At 49.8% G+C, this 18694-nt stretch overlaps 1 protein-coding gene across 1 annotated transcript in view; it reads left to right on the forward strand.

The window, feature by feature from the left end:
* CFDP1 (craniofacial development protein 1) overlaps positions 1-18694 on the forward strand; it is a 70755-nt gene that overhangs the window by 41300 nt on the left and 10761 nt on the right. The gene's annotated exons all lie outside the window — the stretch shown is intronic.

The raw sequence follows: 18694 nt of genomic DNA on the forward strand, positions 1-18694 counted from the left end.
TTGCCTCTCTGCTGCGTCCATGAGTTGTTCACCTTGCATCAGAGGAGCGTTTTTCTGAAATCTCTGGGGTTTCTGTTCTGTCAATACTGCCGTGCCAGTATTGACAGCTTTCATACCCTGCTTCTGCTGCTTCTCGGAGGATTGCAGTAGTAACCCTGTTTTTCTGCAGCATGACGTTGCACTGCACCTCCTCCGGCATGGAGGATTTTAGAGGGCCATTCACATGGTCCATGGTCACAACGTGGTTGTTCAAAGTCCACGGACAGTTTAAGCCTTTAGTCTCCCTGCTGAAACTCTTAGAAAAGGGACTCATTGTGCATGGGACATCAGTGCACGTGAAGAGCACTGATTTGGTGGCAGAAACCTTTCCATCAGACTCTCCGGGCTGGGTTGTGGACAGCAGTTCTCCTGTACTCTTAACCAGCTAGCACAAGCCTCTTGTTGCAAATCCCGAGTCACCCAGTGTCATATTTGATTGATTGTGGGAGGGGGCGATGCTAGCTCTGAATGAACCACCAAGTCTTAAAATATTTGGCAAATTTTCCTCCTAACGCTCAAGTCATGGGGGAAAGCGATCAGGTAAGAACCTCAGCTTTTGAGCAAGGAAAAGAAAGTTTCTGCCTCTAATGGCTGGAAGGAAAGGACAGCCACTCTGGCTGGCTTAACCTAAGGCAAATTAATACTAGGAGGCAAATTAATACTGTTTCTGATTTTCTTATTTTTCTGCAATGTCTAGCTTTTAAGCTAGCCTCAACTGGAGGGAGTGCGGAGGCTGACTCATGGCTTTTGAACGCTGGGGTTGGTGGCTCTATAGAAGAGCTCCCATGTGCTCTTGGTTACACTGATGTCCGTCTGCCTGTGAAATTTGGGTGTGCGCTCTGGTTCGCAGCGCTGCCTGTTACCAACATGTGGCTGGATGTAGGTGGCCTGCCCTCATCTGTAATTTGGCCGGTGCTGATACATCAACACTATGCAAATCTGCCTTTAGTTAGCCGTTTTCTTTTCCCAGATGTATGACAGTGCATGTGGGCTTTAGGTATTCAGATCCGTAAGGGGAGTCGCTGTTGGAGGATTATAATTCACCCTGGTTTAATTACATGCTCAGAGACAAGGCTTTGCATTGAAAAAGTCGGGGGTTTTCTTTTGGCTTCTGAGTCCATCCAGTTCCTCTCTAGTCTAAAAAAAATTGCTTGTTATCAAGAATATAACTATCCTGGTTGGGATAAAACTGCTGGGTGACTTTTAGATGCATCCCAGTCTTGCCAGTTAACGATGGGCTGAAAGAGTGGATCAGCTGGCTTGATTTAATAGCAGAAGCAGAGGAAAGCTGATGGTGGTGCATTTTTTTTGTCTGCAGTGATCGTCAGCTCAGAAGAGCACATCTCTGCTAATTGACTATTAAATGAGATTGCTTGCTGAGGTGCGCTGTCTTGCCGTTCAGTCCTTAAAGGAGTAAGTCTCTGATCAGCTGCGCATAGGGCTCTTAAATATAATCTGCCTAATGACTGGAGGGTTTTGACTTTCTGGTGTTAAGGTGCCAATGTTTTGGGTTACAAACCAAACCTTTGGGATGGGGGGCCAAGCAGGGGTGGCTTTTTTCTGAAATGGTAATACTCCAAACAACAAAGGCTGCTTTCTAATCTCAAAGTGAGACTTGGAAGCAGCACAGAGTCAGTCTAGAGATAAGTCTCTTTGAGCTCGAGATTTCTAGGATTGCACACATGTTACCGCACGCCTGGACCACCGGTTAGACACCTACCTGGCCACAGATCCTTTGTCCCAGTTGCTGCGCATGCAAATAACGTCTGTTTGCATGTGTTTACCCAGTTTGGAAAAAATCTGAGGCCTGAGGGATTCGAGCTTCTTTTGTGTTATGAAACAGGCCATGCTGAGAGCCAGCTGAAGCAACGCTCGCTTCTTGCTTTGCAGAGACACTGCAGGCTCCGGGAGGGTTTTGGAGCCGATGCGTTGGTGTTTGAGGAAGGACGGTTAGTCCCGTTGCTTAGTAAGGATTCCCACTGCCATTTTAAAGAGCTCTGCTAACAGACTCCAGAGGGAATCCCAACCCAGGCCTGAAAGATAGCAGCAGCTTGGGGTCGGAGTCAAAGGGCTGGGCGAAAGGAGGGGCTAGCTGCGAACAGAGGCAGGCTTGCTCTTTCCCTCTTCAAATCCTGCTCTGTTTTGTTCGGCCAGGCCAGCCCTGGCACCGTCCTCCGCAAGCGGGGATGCAGGGGAGGAACGCCCCTTGTGCTGGGAGGCTCCAGGCACCCTCCCCAGGGCGTGGGGAGGGTGCAGATTATTTGGATGCTTTCCGGTCCCGTTCTCCCCCAGTCCAGTTGGTTGATATAGATCATCCTGAAGCCTTAATATCACATAGTGATTGACGCAGAAGGCTAGAAATGGGAAGGGGGACAAGACTCACGCTTGCTCTGCTGCTTTAGAGTAAATGCTGCAGGAGCAGTTGGTATTTCATTGCTGATATTAAACCTGGATGAGGCGAGAGAAGGGAGAATGTGGCTAATGCAGAACACCTGCCTTTGACAAATGCCCAGGCCACGAGAGACCCCACAGTAATTTTGTAAATCACAAGCAGGTTTTCAGCCTTCCCAGAAATGTGCACTTCTCAATGCTAACCATCAAATGGCCGAAATTACTGATCCAGCAGGTCAGTCTATTCATTGAGGTCGGCTTAGACTAGCCGTTGGAGAACAGTGTTTAGTAAATGGTATCTAGTTCAGTGCTCTCTGTCTCTTGTTATTCTGACCTGACAAATAACGCGGCCTCTTGTTTGTGTTATACTAAAATGCACTGTAGGAAGGCTGTTTAAATGGGGTCTTCCTGACCTGTCACGCAGCGTGTATCTCTGGGAGAGAGGGCTTCTGCGTGCAGCAACGCTGCGAACAAAGTAAGTGGGAGGCTGTGGGTAATGAGTGGTGCCTAAAGCCTCAAAATCCAGCCTGCCCGTTTTCCCTGCCTATCTCTTCCTTTCTTGCTCCAGACACTTGTAATCAGAGAATACTGAAGGTTTGTTTTATCGCTCATAATAAAACCTCAAAGCAAGGATCAGCCATGTAAGCGGTATATTCCTGTTGTAACCTGAAGTGAAAGTAAAGCTGCTCCGTGCTGCACATCCCACTGAGATGAGTCAAGTTGCCACCTCTTTCTAAGGTGACATTACAGGATGTCTGTCTGCAGACATTGGCCTTTTCTTTGGGAAGGGAGGGGAGAGGAGGGCGGTGGTTCCCTTTGCAGCAGCAAGGGCAAAATAGGCTTTTAATAAAGCTTAAATTCTGCAGCTGCTGGCTAAGTTAAAAAAAGAAGTGCTGGCAGTCTGTCCTCCTGGAGATGAGCCTTTTCCAGCTCTCTGCCATGACCCAGGGATGCGAGCCATCCCTTCTGGTCTTTTTTTCCTTTGTGCCACTTTCTTGGATGAGAATAATGGGAGAGTTTCTTCCCTTGGCAAGGCCCAAGCCCTGCTTGGGCTTTTCTGCTCATGGAAGTGGTTTAGGTTGGGAATGGAAGGAAAAGAGTCTCAGAAGGAGAAGTGTTGTAGCAGAGACATCTTGGAGGGGGCTGTCACTTTTTATTGGGTATAAATCGACTCCTCAAATCTCTGATTATAAATCCTGAAGAGAACTAGAAATTCAAAAGCCAAGAGATAAGAAAAGGAGGAACAACTTTGTATATGATACAGTAAACCTTTCCACCAAGGTGCACGTGTGGATCAGCTGAGCACCGCTAGAGATCTGAGAGCAGGCCCGCTGAAATGCCAGATTACAGGCCAGATATGGACAAGAACACTTTATCCAAATATTACTGTGATTGAGGCAGATAAGGGAATTTTTTCTGTTCCTGCAGAAAGTTTCCTGTTTTGTGCTGGCCTCCTGGGATGTTCAGCGTGACCTCCTTGCTATTTGCAGAGCCTGGTCCTGGCGCTGGAGAGCTCTGTAGTGAGGTCTGCGGTCAGGAGGGTGCACAGCACCTGGCTGGTCCAGCTTCCTGACGAGCACAGGCTGGTTTAGGTGGACTTCAGTAAAGTGAAGTGTTATCCCAGCTTCTACCCTGTCATCCCTACCTCTCTCCTCCCTTCAAATGTATTTTTCTCCCCCTTTGCTAACGTTAGCCTCTGAAATGCATCAGAACCGTTTGCAGGTAGATTCTCCAACGCAAAGCACTGGAAACCACCAAACGTTTTGGAGCAGCTTGGGGCATCTGGTTTGACAGGAGAGGACTCTCAATACAGATGTAACTGGGTGCTTAGCATCATTCAGCACACTGTGGTACATATGTCAGGGTATCCCGCGGCAGCTCCTAGGCAGAGTGTGATAGCCTTGACCCTTGATAGAGTTGTCACAGATGAAGTCAAGAAGAGGAGGGGTTGTGCCTATGGGTGAGACTCAATCTCATCTCTTGCTGAGGAATGCCCTCCAGGAACCAAGAGCAGGCAGGATGGTGGAGGATCTGTCTCTAGCAGTGTGGGTCGTTGGGTACTGCATGCTGTAAAGGCTTTCACTAGTCCTCATTCGGGAGTTTCACCAAGAAACTGGTGCTGGGGGAACAGAATCTGAAGCAAAGAGACAGAGAAACTTTCACCAGGAGATCCAATGTGTAATTAAAAACCAAAAAAACAAACAAAACCAGCTAGAGGGGTGACAAGGTTTAGAGGATTGCTCAACAGGTTGGGTCAAAGGGAATTTAGATGGCCTGGGACAGATCACAGAAACAGCTGAAAATTGGGCTGTGCAGAGACACAAAAAAGGGGTGTAGCCAAGAAAAGTCTTGAATTGCCATGGCAAGGTGCAAAGGGCAGGGATTTCTTAGGTTTGTAGCTGGAAAGTCAGAAGCAGTTGCTGGGGCACCCAATCTGAGCTCCTGCCTTCGCTGGGGTCATGGCGTTTCTCTGAGAGCTCCCTGCGAGCGCTTGCGGTTGAACTACAGCCTGCATTTTTGAAAGAGGCATCCACTGGCAATGGAAAGACTTAGAATTTGGGATCCACCACATCCTTTGGGAAGCTGTTCCCATGGTTAATGCGTTTACCGCGTAACTGTTACAGTTCCCTGAAGGAGTTTGAATCCTCAGCTGGCAGCCTGCCTGCCTTGCTCAGCGCTGCTGCATAGCTCTCTGCCTCCTGAGACAAAAGTCTTGCTACAAAGGGACTAAGTGACCTGCCTGGGGTCATGCAAGCTGTCTGGGAGAGCCAGGGACCTGAACCTGCTCCCTCCAACCAGAGTACCGGAGTGAGTTTTGTGAAGCGTTCGTCTGTTCATTCATCAGCAGCCCGCCGATCTCGTCTCCTCTCTGGATGATATATGCCTTGCTGTTTTGCCCTCAGCAGCTGGTAGGTCACGCAGGATTTGAGAAACGGCTCTGGCATTGTACCAAGCAGAGGCTGTGGGACGCTCACCAGTGAATTCCAGAGACGATGTGTCATGAAAACCCCAGCCCTGCCACCCCCCTCTGCATGGGGGCTGCTGGAGGTAGTGGGAGCCCTGCTGGGCTGCGGTCCCCACGTTCAGTGAGAGCCGTGGCTTCCCAAGCACCTTTTGGTAGGTGGATGTTAGCTGCAAAATCTGTTTGGGAGCCTCCTGCTTTGTGTGGGTGGAAGGGAAGCCTTGCTCTTACCCCTCTGCCTGCCTCCAGCTGGAAGGTGACAACTGAGCTTGTGGCTGGGAGAAGTCAGCTGTTTCCATGTTCTTCCTCTGGGGATTTGAAATCTATTTCCAGTGAGGTGGGTCCCTGGGAAGAGGAAGGGCAGCTCTTCTAAGTGGCTGCTGCCAAAGCTGGAAGGCACTTGCACGTCGCTTTGCCAGCCTCAGGCATTCAAAACACTTCAGTCAAGCCCTGGGGGGGGGGGGCGGGGGGGGAAGGGGTTAATCTTAGTTTCTCCTCTTACATGCATTTTGGGCTCTCTGCTCTGTCCTCTGGTTTGTTACTGAGCTTTTTCTGCAGCCACCAGCCTTAGAAAGTTGTAGTTGAGAAGAAAAGCACATCCTTTCATCAGTTAACTTTTTATTGCCTGCTTTCTCGTGGATTGGACTTTAGGTTTTATATGGCAAACATCTTTAAAGCTTTTAGGGTATTTTCCTGCTTTTCTTACCCCCTGAAATACCCTCTTTGATCTGGATCATTTCACCAGCTCTTAATCTGTGATGGAACAGTTTTGTGGAAGGGAAGGTAATTGTGATGGATACCCCAGTTATGTTACCTTTCCCAAAAGCAATTAAATGTGATCAAACCTTCATTCTTGTTTTATGGCTGCTTGTAGCAGTGCCCAAATGTTTATTGTCCCCCATAGTCCCACATGCTGCCAGATCAGGCTTTCCACTGGAAGATAATATATTATATTCACGCTATTTATTAACTTGCATGACACTGCAAAGCAACTGCTCCGCTGGGCTCTAGTTTGTTGCTCGTTGTAGCCATGCATTTGTGCTAGGGAGCCCTGACGCTCATTCACCCCGACTTAATTTCCTGGGAGCTTTCCCCTGTCCTAGACTGCTGAGCTTTGCAAACATTTGCCAGTGGAAGGCGGTGTATTTGTTTTAATCAGAACTGTTCTTAAAGCTGTCAGATTAATTGTTGGGGGAGGAAGGGGGGTCCCTCCCTACTTCTGTCCTGGCTTTCTCACCTTGATTTGATCAAAGCCTGGTGTTGATCTGATACAGTGGGAAGCTAATCGGGACTAAATGCTGGGGCTGTCTACGAATCACAGGGACAGAGCCAGGGACTCTGCATTGCTGGAAGGGGGAATGACACGACAGTGGGGGTTGTTTTCTCAAGGCTAGGGTGGTTGGGGTGTTAGATCCTCCTTGCATGGCACACTGCGCTGTAAAGAGCAACCTGGGAGTCGCACCAGCTGCTCTGCCATCCGCACTCATTCACTTTGAAATCCCTTTAGCGCTGGAACAATTCCGTTAGCAGTACTTCTTAGGCGTGATTTGGAGTGGTTTCTCTGCCGATTAAAACCGAGTCCGCGCACCAGTCTGGAGGGCTTGTCATAACCAAGACATTCCCTGCGTACCTCGGGGCTGCTTGCAACTGAAATCCTGAACAAAAGATCTCCTGTTAGACAAAGGAGGAAGGAGTGAGCCTCTGAAGAGAGGAAGAATTTCTCCTCTGTTTGCCAGTAATTTTTTTCTAACTATTCTTTTTCTAAGGATTGGTCACCAATTAATCCGTGTCGTTTTGCAGACAAAGCTGTCAACTTTTTTAAGGTTGCACAGTGAAGTAACTTTAGTGCTGTTGGTTCTAGCAGCTCTGAATGTTCTCAAACAAATGCCTTTTAAGATAAAAATGGTCTGTGCTTGGTCCCAGCCCAGAGTTGTGGTCGTTATTGTTTTATTTGAAACGTCTCAACTGAACCCAGTGAAGTCAGTGAGAGACTGCAAGTGTTTGAAAGTCAAGTCATGCTTATTTCCATGGCTAAATATGGGCGTAATACAGGGTGTTACTCTAAAATGCTCCAGTGTGTGACCCAAGATGTAGCCCAGCAAGCATGCTATATGCCACAGCTACTGACTTGCAGTAGGTTCTGGCAGCTTTCAGGTTATCAACCTGTTAGACGTGGGTACAAAAAGCATCATGCCTTCTCACTTTTATTTTTTGCTCTTGCCTGCTGTTGGGGTGTGAGATGCCTCACAGCCACATAGGAGTGTAAGCTCGCTGGCAACTTATGTGTGTGTGTGCGCATTTTTGCTGATTTCTGTGCATTGGATCAGAAATGAGAATAGTAGAAGCAGGGCACCTTCCCACACACACGTACGTACGCAGTGCGGACAGATACAGCTTTCTAAAAAGGCATTTCTTGCCACTTCTCAGTGGCAGCACTAAGACACCAAATCAAATGTAGCCCACTACCTTGGAGTGGGGTAGGTGTACTGGTTCTGTGCTGGTGTAGCAAAACCCATCTGAAACTGGCACATTTATTATCCCAAAATGTTTACAGAACTTAAGAGCAATGTAAAACGTATATGAAGAGCATGTATGATGTTTTTCAATAAAAAGAATAAATGCAGGCAGTGCTTTGCAGGTTCAAACTAGTCCATGTGGGAACAGTTTTGGGAGTTCTGGTGCATGTACGTGGTCTTTCAGTGGCAGGAGCAGGTCTGTTTTGTATTGCGTGGATGCCCTGGGCGGAGGAGAGCTCGTGTGAGGAGTTGCTGCAGCTTCCAGCTGGGAAGGGGCAACTCTGTCAGCATTTGGCCGCAGCTGCAGTGCTGTGCTGAGTTAACAGGGGCGTAGCTTTGGCTGCAGACCAAGCCCCGAGTTACAGGTCCTTACCCATCAGCCGAGCATCAGACAGGGCTGGTTAGTGCTGGGTTGGAATCGTTAACGTCTTCATAGTATCAAAAGTCATTTAAATGCTACAGCTCTTTCAATTAAGCTCCTGTTGAGTTCCATACGCAGATATTGTAATGTAATTGGCTGGCACGCTGTAAATGCATTAGGAGAGTCTGCTACTGAAACAGCCTCCGTCTGTGCTCCAGGCTGGAGAGGAGCCAGAGCGAGCCGTGGTCTCCGCACAATGTCATACTGATTAGGAGGGTGCGAGATTTTCTTTTTGCTAAAATAGTTCTGCCAGTACAGCCCAGAGGGCAGCTGCAGTTATACTGGTACAGAGGGGCCTTATGCCACTCTGAATTGTCCCCGGCGCTCGGGGCAGGCAGTGATGCTGCTGGGAGCACCTTTATCCTGCAGTAACAGCCCGTGCGTGGCGTGCGCTGCCCAGCTCCACAAGTGCAACTTTATTTTGTTGACAACTGCCCCATAGCAACTCTGTCTCAGAGGCCCAAGGAAAATATTTTGCTTCCTCTGGCCGTTAGGAAGCAGGTTCTCCATGGCAGCAGTCCCTTCACAAAAGGTTCGGTCCCGAGCCGGAAACCCTGATCCGTTCCCTAATGAGCCCTTCCTGCTGATAAGGGGACCTGCAGGTCAGGGGCTCTGCCTGAGCCAGCCAGCTCCCCGAGAACTGATGTGCTTCTTGATGAGCGTGTCCTCCAAAGCCTGTAAAATGAGACTCCAGCCCATGCTTCTTGACCAGGCCCTCCAGAGAGGTGGGTGCAGACCTAGATGCTATGGGATGGGACCTGCTTGAGGAAAGGCCAGCTCCGGCAGAGCTGTGCACCTGTGTTGCTGCTGCTGTTCTCTGCTGTTCCTGAGCCAAAGCATTCCAGCTCTCCCCTGCTCAGCAAATTTGCCTCCTGGTGCATGTGGAGACCCAGCTCTGGTTTTACTCCTGGAATACCTATATTTATGTGTGCCATCTTACTGCGTATTTACACCTGGGTTGTTCCCCAGTTTGGGGAGCAGACTGGAGAATAAGGTGGTACCGCATCTGCGCTGTCCTGTTTTGGAACAAGGCAGCCCTTAGGTCTGTTTTTCCAGCCCTGCACTTTGGAAAGGCCTATCCGGCACAATTCATGACGTGGAGATGGGCATGAAGTATTTGTACATCTTGGAGGGTGCAGCAGAAAAGAAGTCACTAACTGGGATCTCCGCTGGCACCCTGTGGCGTGATGCTCTGCAATCCCCTTCACCACCTGCCACGTTGGTTTTGCTGTTTGTAAGCTGGTACTGTGACACTTATTTCCCTCCTGAAGGTGAGCTGCAGTCTGCCAGAGCGAAGCAGCATTGCACAACTTGTGAAGTCCCACAGAAACTCACTGTGCTGGATTAGTAACAAATCCAGCAAAAAAACAGTAGCTGGAATACCGGAGAATTACCCTTTGGCAGGCCGTTGCTCACTGCCGCTGAGAGGTGGGAGTGACATGTTTTTTCCCCTGTGACAAATCTCTATTCCCCCACTGACTATATTTAGACACAAATGCATCCAGAACCAGTGTGCCCATGGCAAGCTCTGCCACTGCCTGCAGCAACCCTCACCAAGGCAGCATCACGCGTGCATTTAGTCTGTCACATCTGCCCTTGCCTCTCCACGCTGATGGAAACAGTGTCATCTCGGCCAGACTTTGATTGCTGGGCTGCCGGGGTGTAGCAGTCTGGCTGTCCTTGCCTGGCAGTGCCTTTTATCTCCATCTTAAACTCTTTTCTGTGTAGACCCTGGCTGTAGGAAGGCAGGCAGGTGTGTGGGAAGGGGAGCTATCACGCTTGCTTCTTAAGAGGTTACACTTTCTCTTCCGTATGTGTCTGACACGTTGCTTATTTTAACAGTAGTTCTGCTTTGTGCTGTGATCCTGGATTACCACCTCAGCTCAGCAGAGTCGGTGTCAAAGACTTCCTACAAGTGGAAGGAAGCTGTGAGCATCAGTGTTCATGTAGGGGTCTTCACCATGAGGCTGTCCTGAGGTCTCGGGGGATAGGGGGGTGACATCAGAAACCAGAAAGGACCTGGGGCTCAGCATAGCTCTTCAGATTTTGCTAGCTTGCATTGCAACAGGAGTGATGGCAAAGCAACTTGGGGTTAACTTGGCTTGGCAAGCCTGAACAAAAGCCGGAGAAGAGTTAACTTGTGCTGTTGGCTCCAGTTATAACCCACGTTTCCCCGCTGTTGTCATAAGTACTTCAGGTTGGCCCCACTGCAGTCAGACCAGCCACCTTCTGCAGGGTAATTGTACTCGGAGTGTTTTCACCGGGAGCTGCCGACTGCTCCTGTCAGCGAAGCCCTCTGTGCAGTAGAAATAAATTTGCCTCAGTCTGTTGGCAGGATCGCAGGCAGGGTAATTGCATTTTGCCAGTGTACTTGCGTCTCTTGCTACCTTTGGACGTAGCTGCCGGCGCTGCCTGCTCTGTCGTGCCCCATGGCATCGCCAAATGGGTTATGCCCCAGTCGTGGCTGCTTTTCCATGGTGGTCTTGTGCACGTCGCTCTTCAGAGTGCAAGAAGCTTTATGATCCTCACTATAAAGATACGGGTTTATAACCCTGCCTCAAAAAAATCACTGCTACTCCTAGAGTGTTTCAGGCAGGTTCTTTGGCTCAGTTTATGCATGCTTTAGGGTATCTGCTACCAGCTCAGCAAGCGGAGCATATGGACAGGCACCACTGTCGGAGTTGGCAGCGAGCTCCTCGGCCTGTCCTGGCCGAGCAGTGGGAATCAGGCAGTCCTCTCCCTGCCAGCCTGCCCCACGTTTGCTCAGTCCTGGGCGCTGCCATCCAAACAGGATCATCACCACCCTGCCAGCCCTCCAGCAGCATCCACCCTGCTTTTATCTTCATTTCCTCCTCGTTTGCTTTTTTTTTCCACCTGGGATTGAAATTTTTGTTTGTTTGGCATCGGGGAGGCTTTCTTGTTTGTTTTTTTAAATACCTGTTGTGACAGGCAGGGCTGAGAACGAGCTGGGCTGCTCTCCACATCCATCTGAGTGCCCGTTTGGGAAACGATGCCGAGTGGGAAAATAAAAAAAGAAATGCAGTTGGGTTTGGCCTGGGAGATTTTTCTGTCCTCGGCCAGTTACGCAGGATGAGGAATGGGAAGAGCTGGTCGGTTTTAGGGTCTGAAGAGGAAGATCTGTTTTATCATTCTGGGGAGGGTTCCTGCAAGCTGGCAATACTGGGCACCATCGTTCTGCTGCCGCCTGGTCTAGCCGGACCACCCTGACCTTGAGGAGCAGATGGCACCGCGCTTCCCTTCCTGCCATGTGCCCATCTTCCTCCCTGCCAGCGTTTTCGTTCCTCTGTCGAGGAAGACGGTCTGGAGAGACTGGGAGCAAACAGCAGAACTGGCACACGGGCCACCAGCCGGGTCTCTGCAAACATCCTCCTCCTGCAATGTCTCACACACCCATGCACGTTGTTGTTTGAAGGGAGGACAGCGGGGTGGGTGATCCGTGGTGCGCTGGGCAGGAATCTTCCACTTTATTACAATGAAAGTATTTACTGGCTGCATCAGTTGCCCAGCTGTGGTTAGTTTGTATGAGAACCATTTCCTGCCGTTAAGGAAACTATTCAGCTTTACAGCAGTTTGTGGCAGGAATAGATACTGCTATTTATGAAACCTTGTGCTCTTCTCTTTGCTGAGTGGCAGAGTTTCTCACCTGCGTCCCTGCCACTGAAGCGCTTGGGATGACAGGAACAGAGCTGCCATCGCTGTGCTTCAAGTAAATATCGCAGGCTCCAGCGGGGAAGGGAGCTGGGCAGGAGAGGGACCGCAGGAGAGCCAGGGCTTGGTGATGAACATGGTACTTTCTGGGCTGTGTGGCCTGAGATACCACCTTTCTGCACTTGGTGACATTTACTTGCCGGCATCCTGTTCTGGTAGCGGGATCTGACGTGCTGCTCTGCGTGGCAGGCAGCCAGGAGGGAAGCGGTTTGTGTTGTAGCTTATGTTTGAGTGGGGTTCTTCTGCTTGAAGACTTGCAAAGCCGTTCAGCCATGCTGAAAGACCTGCGAGCGGATGCCTCCTGCTTGTCCTTTTGTGCCAGGCAGCGTAAGCGCCCTTGCCCATTGCAATGGTCTCACCATCTAACGCACAACAAAAACTATCCATCCTGGTTTTTGAACCTTCCTTGAGAGTGGATTTTTTTAGGTTGTAGGTGTAACCTGCCTTTTTTAATGGTAAAGGTGATTTCTTTGATAATCTGCGTACAAAGGCTGGGGCAGGAGATACGGGTTCTTTCCTAGCCTCGCAAGATTTCCTTCTGATGAAATCATGTCATATCTGTGAGTCCAGACTTATTTCTGCAAAAAGAAAGGTTGCTCTGCAGTGCCTCGTGGAGAGTCACCAGATGTTTTGGATGTATGCTGGAAGGTGATAGAGTGCCCAGCACCAAATTGTCTCTGCTCTGGGAGGTGCAAACGCCTGCGATGAGGACAGAGAAGATGTCCCGCTCTGTTGTCTTGTCTCCTCCACCACGTAGCTGCAGGGTGTGCAGGATGCCTTGCTAGAATCAGCATCATCTAAAAAAATGTGCTGCTTGGTCCGAGTCTTGCAGCAGCCACTTTGTCACAAGATCCTCATTGGCAAAACAGGTTATTAGCCACTCTGTTTAACTGGGGCTTGGGGGGCTGGATTTCAATGGGGGGGGGAAATGAGCATCTCACTTGTGATTTGTTGGGGGCTGGATTTCATTGGGGGGGGGAAATGAGCATCTCACTTGTGATTTGTGTACATCAGTGACTGTCTTCTTAAGTGCGTTTGCTCACGCTATCTCCCCAGAACGTGACATAACAAGAAGGGGGGTGGGGGAGTGTTGGGGTGTTAGCTGAGCATCAGTAACATCCTCTTTTGTGTTCAGCGTTTGCTTCTTACAAATTGAGCCCTTCTTAAAGGTATTGATAGAAGACAGAAGTAGGACCTTCCTGCTACAGAAGTTGTTGTTATCCACCACAAGGAGGATGATACAAGGCGGATGGAGAAGCAGTGCAGGGTTTGCGGTCTGCACGCTCCCGTGGAGCCAGCAGAAACAGAGCAGCAGAGGGTTTGTGATCCCCAAGGGTGGAGGTCAGGCTGCAGGCTGGAGCTGGGGACGCTGCTGGCTCCTTGATCAACACGTGAGTAGGTATCCTTTGGGCACCCTCCGTTCATTGGGGTCGGACAACATGAACTGTCACAGCTCCTCCTGCAGTCTGACCCTGCTGGTCCCTGCCTGCTTCTGGCCATCAGCTTGATCTTGTTTGGCCAACTGGTGCTGGCTCAGCTGCTAAATTGTCTCCTTTGGTATTTCACAAAAATGGGAGGTACTTTCCCCAGCGTTACTCTTCAACAGCTGCGGCATGGGTATTGTGAGTAGGAGAGGCTGATTTGCGAAGACATCCGAGGTCGGCTGTGTCGAGGGAAACGTGAGGGCAAACAGGAGAAACAGCGCAGAAAGACCAGTGCAAAGCTCTGCCTTGGGGTAGCAGTAATCATCTGCACCAATCGAGGAAGGAAATAACTGGCTTGGCAGCAGCACAGCAGACAAAAATCTCAGTGAATCACAGGCTCAACATGAGTCAACGCTGTCACACGGTTGTGAAAAAGGCACACGTCATAGGAGGCCGTGTAAGGAGTTGCATGCTTTACAAGGCATCTGAAGTATTCCTCCTGCTCCCGGTGATGGTAAAGCTGCGGCTGGAGCCCTTTCTTTCCCGTTTTGGATGCTGCGTTTTGAGGAAGATGTGGGCCTATAGCAGAGAGTCCGGGGAGAGCGGTGAGAGTGGTCAGAGGGCTGGAAACCCGTGAGGAATGAGAAAAGCTTGAAAGGACCTGGGTTTGTTTAGTCTAGGAAAGAGCAAGCTGAGCAGGGGGGTGATATGAAAAGCTTTCAAAGACATAAAAGGCTGCTGCGAAAAGTGAGGGAATGATCTGTTCTTAGTAGCTACCAGGAAGAAGATAACAAGTCATAGTCTGAGCAAGGAATTCTAGTCATTGGGGAAAACTTACATAAGTGAAAGGCTGATGAAGTACTGAAACCTCTAATGTGTGTGGGGTTGGTGTCAGGCGGCCTTCAGAGCACCCATCTCTGGGTGGGTGGGAGAGGAACTCATCTTGCTTTGGCTGGCGGGATGCACTACGAGACCTTTGTAGCCCTGTTTTCCTATTGCTTGAAGATTATTTTATAAAGCTTGTGATGAAGTCTGCCTCTTTGGAGGCAGGCACGCATTTCCCGGACGCTGCCAACCTTCATGTTACAAGACAGCAGGGATTACATGTGACAGTGCCACTTTATCACTGGCATAGCAGCAATTCTCCGAGGTCCTGGTTGGGCTGCCGCACTGAGATGGGAGGAAGCCTCGTTGTTAAGGACAAGGAATACAGAGCATGTTCGCCTATGGTGGGACAGCAAGGGAGCCCTTGGCTTGCTGTTTGTCCCTGTGTGTGACAGTGCCGGGTGATGCACAGGCACGGTCCTTGTCCTGAAGACACTAGATGGGTGCAGGAGAATCCCCCCGCCAAGGCTGAGCTCACCAGCACTCTTATTTGCTGGTTCAGGGGCTGATTTGGGCCATGCTTTTTAATCATGGGAAGTAAGAGCGTGTCTTTGTGTCCTAAATAGGCGATTGTCCCAATTCTCATCCCCGGGATCTATTATGTCTTAGCAAATTACTTTCTCTCTTTTAAATGTCTTGGTGATTAAAGATGCCACAGCAGATACCCTTAATGAGTACAAAAAGGGTAATAATTCCTCTTGTTGGCAGTGAATGCAATTAATCAGGCCCCTTTACTTGCTTTTTAAACAGATGAGGCATTTAAGGCCAAGCAAGTTTTTAATTGGACTTTAATATCTCTCATTTACTTCATTTTGGCACAAGCATAGGAATTCCCACCCCCAGGTTTGCTGTTGGATTTATTCAGGGTGATGAAAGGCTCAGCACGGAGTGGAGACTCAGCAGCAGACTCGAACATGTCCTTCAGCCCGTGCCTGGCCCAGGCTTGGTCCTGTTGCAAACAGCACAGAATTGTCTGGGCGGGAGCAGAGCCAGGTCATCGAGCCCAGGGCCCGTCTCCAGCATGGGGCTGACAGTGGATATTAGCAGTATTTTTGGAGTAGTCACCAACACGAGGGTGCAGCATAGCCTGCCCTGTTTTGTCAAGTTCCCTTTCCTTGAAGGGACCGTTGACTTGCAAGTATTCCTGTGGCTATCTGGAAGCCCTTGATGGAGGTCCTTGTTCATAACCTAGACTCTGTAGCTTCAAACATGGGGTGAATTGTATCTTTTAAGGGGTATTCCTGAGATCCATGGCCAAGAGGAGATACAGAGGCCTTGAGCACTGTTACAGATGGATGTGTGCATGTAGACATTGTTAATTTATGCCAGGAATTACCATGGGAGAAAAGATGTGTGACGAGAGACCTTCATCTAGCCTGCAGCCCCTGCTCCCTGCTGTGAAGCCAGCACCGCCTCTGCTTCCACCTCTGGCCACAAACCACCTTGCCTTTGGTTCCCTTCCCTCGTGTATATCCTCCACTGTGGTTTGGGGACAGCAGTTGCCTGTCCGCATGTCCCAGTCTGTGTTTCGTGCAGGGACGTGTGCGGCAGCCCAGCCTGGCCGATTGACCCCTGTCCCGACTCAGCTCTTCCCCGCTGGCAGCTGACAGCCCGAGGTTCAGCCGAAAAGGCATCAGTCTCAGCATGTACGAGCCTGCCTCTGAGCCTGCTTGTCACTCTGCAGGGCAGGCATTCCTCTAACACCCAGGAGAGATCCTGAAATGGCTTTAAGTGGGTTTTCTGGGTGCGTGCTGTGTCTTTTGCAGCGTCAGGCCTGTCTGTAGTACAGCTGTACAGTGGCCGTAGGCTCCCACCCATGGAAGAGTTGGCGGATGCGGCTGAGCTGTGAGTGCCCTTGGACAGGTGAGATGGGTCTTACGCCATCAGGGTTCTTTACCCCAACAGCCATTTAGGAGACATCTAGGGACAAGGGACAACACCCTCCCTTTCTGCATCCCTGCTTCTCCCACTTCAAAGTTAGGCAAAATTGTAAGCACAAGTGAGTCTGGAAAGTTAAGTGTATTCAGAGAAATGTGTTATTGAATACCTTGTGTTAATTTAAACACCTTCTGCCTGCCAGGCTCGGGGGAGAGGAGCGTTGCCAGCTGGATCAGCCATAGCACTTCTCTAGACCTGTCTCAGAGCATCTTTACTTTAAGTTCCGTGCTAAAACCCAAGGCCTCCCGGTGCAGCGTAAGGAACTGCTGTGCACGAACACCAGGCTGTGCTGTCCAGGCGGCTGCTCAGCAGGGAATGCCACGGGGGATGCTTGCCCAATATTTTGTTTGGTTTTGCCTTCTTACTTGTCATGTCTCCTCTCCTCCCACTCCCTCGCAACTTGAACACGCATCTGATACTGGGTTCGGTGGTTGTGCAAGGTTCATGTGTAGTCCTGGATAGCCAGATGTGGGAACTGAATCTCTCCAATTTTATCTTGTGCTGAGAACACCTTTGCACATTTTGCCCCCTTGCACCACTTTCCTGCTACCTGCAGATAAGGATACTTGGAGCCATCGTGTCTTGAAAAATAAGGGAGGATCGGAGGCTGAGCGAGGATCAAGGTTTTATTGCGTGATCGTGATGTGAGGGCTGTAGACATCTTGGTGAGACGTTCAGGGTTAAAGGTGAATAAAAGAGCATCCAGCTTGCTCTGTGTCCCCGCAGAGTGAGAAGTGTGGGCTGTTGGCACATTCTCCAGCAGTGGGCAGGGACTGAAAGAAATAAGAGAGCCAGGTCCTAGGATATTTCTGCTCCACTGGCTGGGCAGCATGAGGAGGGGCAGGCAGCTTTGTCCTGTGGCTGTGGAGCCTGCCAAGATGCCTTTAATCCAGGGTTTGTAGCCCAAATATATCTATGTCAGGAAGCTGCAACCCTAAGTGACCATGGCCAGCCATTCTTGCATTGAGAATCTTCTGGCTGAGGCTTACAAAGATGTCATTTTCTTTGATTTAATTCCATATAAACTGCAGAATTATTTTCCTTTAGAGGCTTGCAAATTATGGAAGCATAAACCATGCTAATGATCCGATAAGGACAGCTTTGGATGCGTTCCCAAGAAGGGCTACCCCTGGGCAGGACATGCTTGGAGAGAACTGATGGAGAGCAGTCTGCCACGCTCACCTGGCTGCCTTCCTTAGCCCCCCCCTCCCCAAATTCCTCCATCTCTCAGGAACGAGAATCATTTCCTCTCCGGGTTCTTGCAGAGGCAAGGGCCCAGCAGACCTGAAGTTATCTCTGGAATGTGTGTAAACACCGAGTTCAATGGGATGCTGTTTGCCCCCCTCTCCTGGGGGGGTTTAAGAAGGGGTTAATATGAGTTTGTTTTACGGGTTCCTAGCCCTGAGAATTGTCTTCCTCGGAGGGCGACCCAGCTGACCCGAGTCCCTCTGTGTGCATTTCCCAGCATAAAGGGGAGATTCAGGGGCCCTGCCACGCGGGTGGAATTCCAGTCCTCTAAGAACAAGGAGACGAAAGACCAAGGTGGTCTTCCTGCTAAACAGGGACCTGGGAGATGATGTAGGATCGCAGTGCACGTGCACTGGGACTCAACATGTCGCGTGATGGTGTAACTAACAGGATTTAGGCAATCCTTGGACAGAAACAGATTTGCAATCAAGAGAAGGGTGGGGGTTACACACGGTTCTGGTGCCCGCATCTTCAAAGACTGTTGAAACGTAAGCAGGGAGACAAAACCTTAGGAATTACATACGGGCTGGGACAAAATGTTTTTCAATGAGAGGCATAAAGAGCTCCATCTGTTTGTCAAAAAAAACCCCATTCAGATGTAAGTTTGTTGTGGCGTACGAGTACGTTACTAATGAGACCCGCCTGGGCACCAAAGTACTCTTAGATTTAGAATAAACAGTGGCAACCAGAACCTAAAGCTAGACAAAATCAAGTTGAAAACAGGCGTGTTGATACCAGCGAAACGGTTAATTCCTAGATGTGTTGTCAGCGCTGGTGACGCACTGAGGCTGGATCCCTTCCAGAAAACAACACTTTAAACCGAAGACAAAGAACCGGGCTTAGCACGGAGGTGATCAGTGGAATGGCTTGGCCTGGTATATACAAGGGGTCAAACTAGATGATTTAATGATCTCTTTTGGCCTGAAAGCTTTCTGTTCTCTTAAGAGGATAAATGAAAAAGCCCTTTCACAAAAAGTGAGCACTTGAGATATGTGTGTAATGAACTCTGCTGCTTCCAGGGGAACAGCGGAGCAGGATCTGCAGGAAGCATGACCTTGCTTGCCTGCAGGCTGCCTGAAGTTGGTGGCCATCTGTTTGGTGGCGGGGGGGTCCCCCCCTCCAAGGCCCCCAACTCAGGCGC

Source organism: Aptenodytes forsteri, unplaced genomic scaffold (assembly GCF_000699145.1).
Source record: "Aptenodytes forsteri isolate BGI_AS27 unplaced genomic scaffold, ASM69914v1 Scaffold33, whole genome shotgun sequence".
In the NCBI taxonomy this organism is placed as follows: domain Eukaryota; kingdom Metazoa; phylum Chordata; class Aves; order Sphenisciformes; family Spheniscidae; genus Aptenodytes; species Aptenodytes forsteri.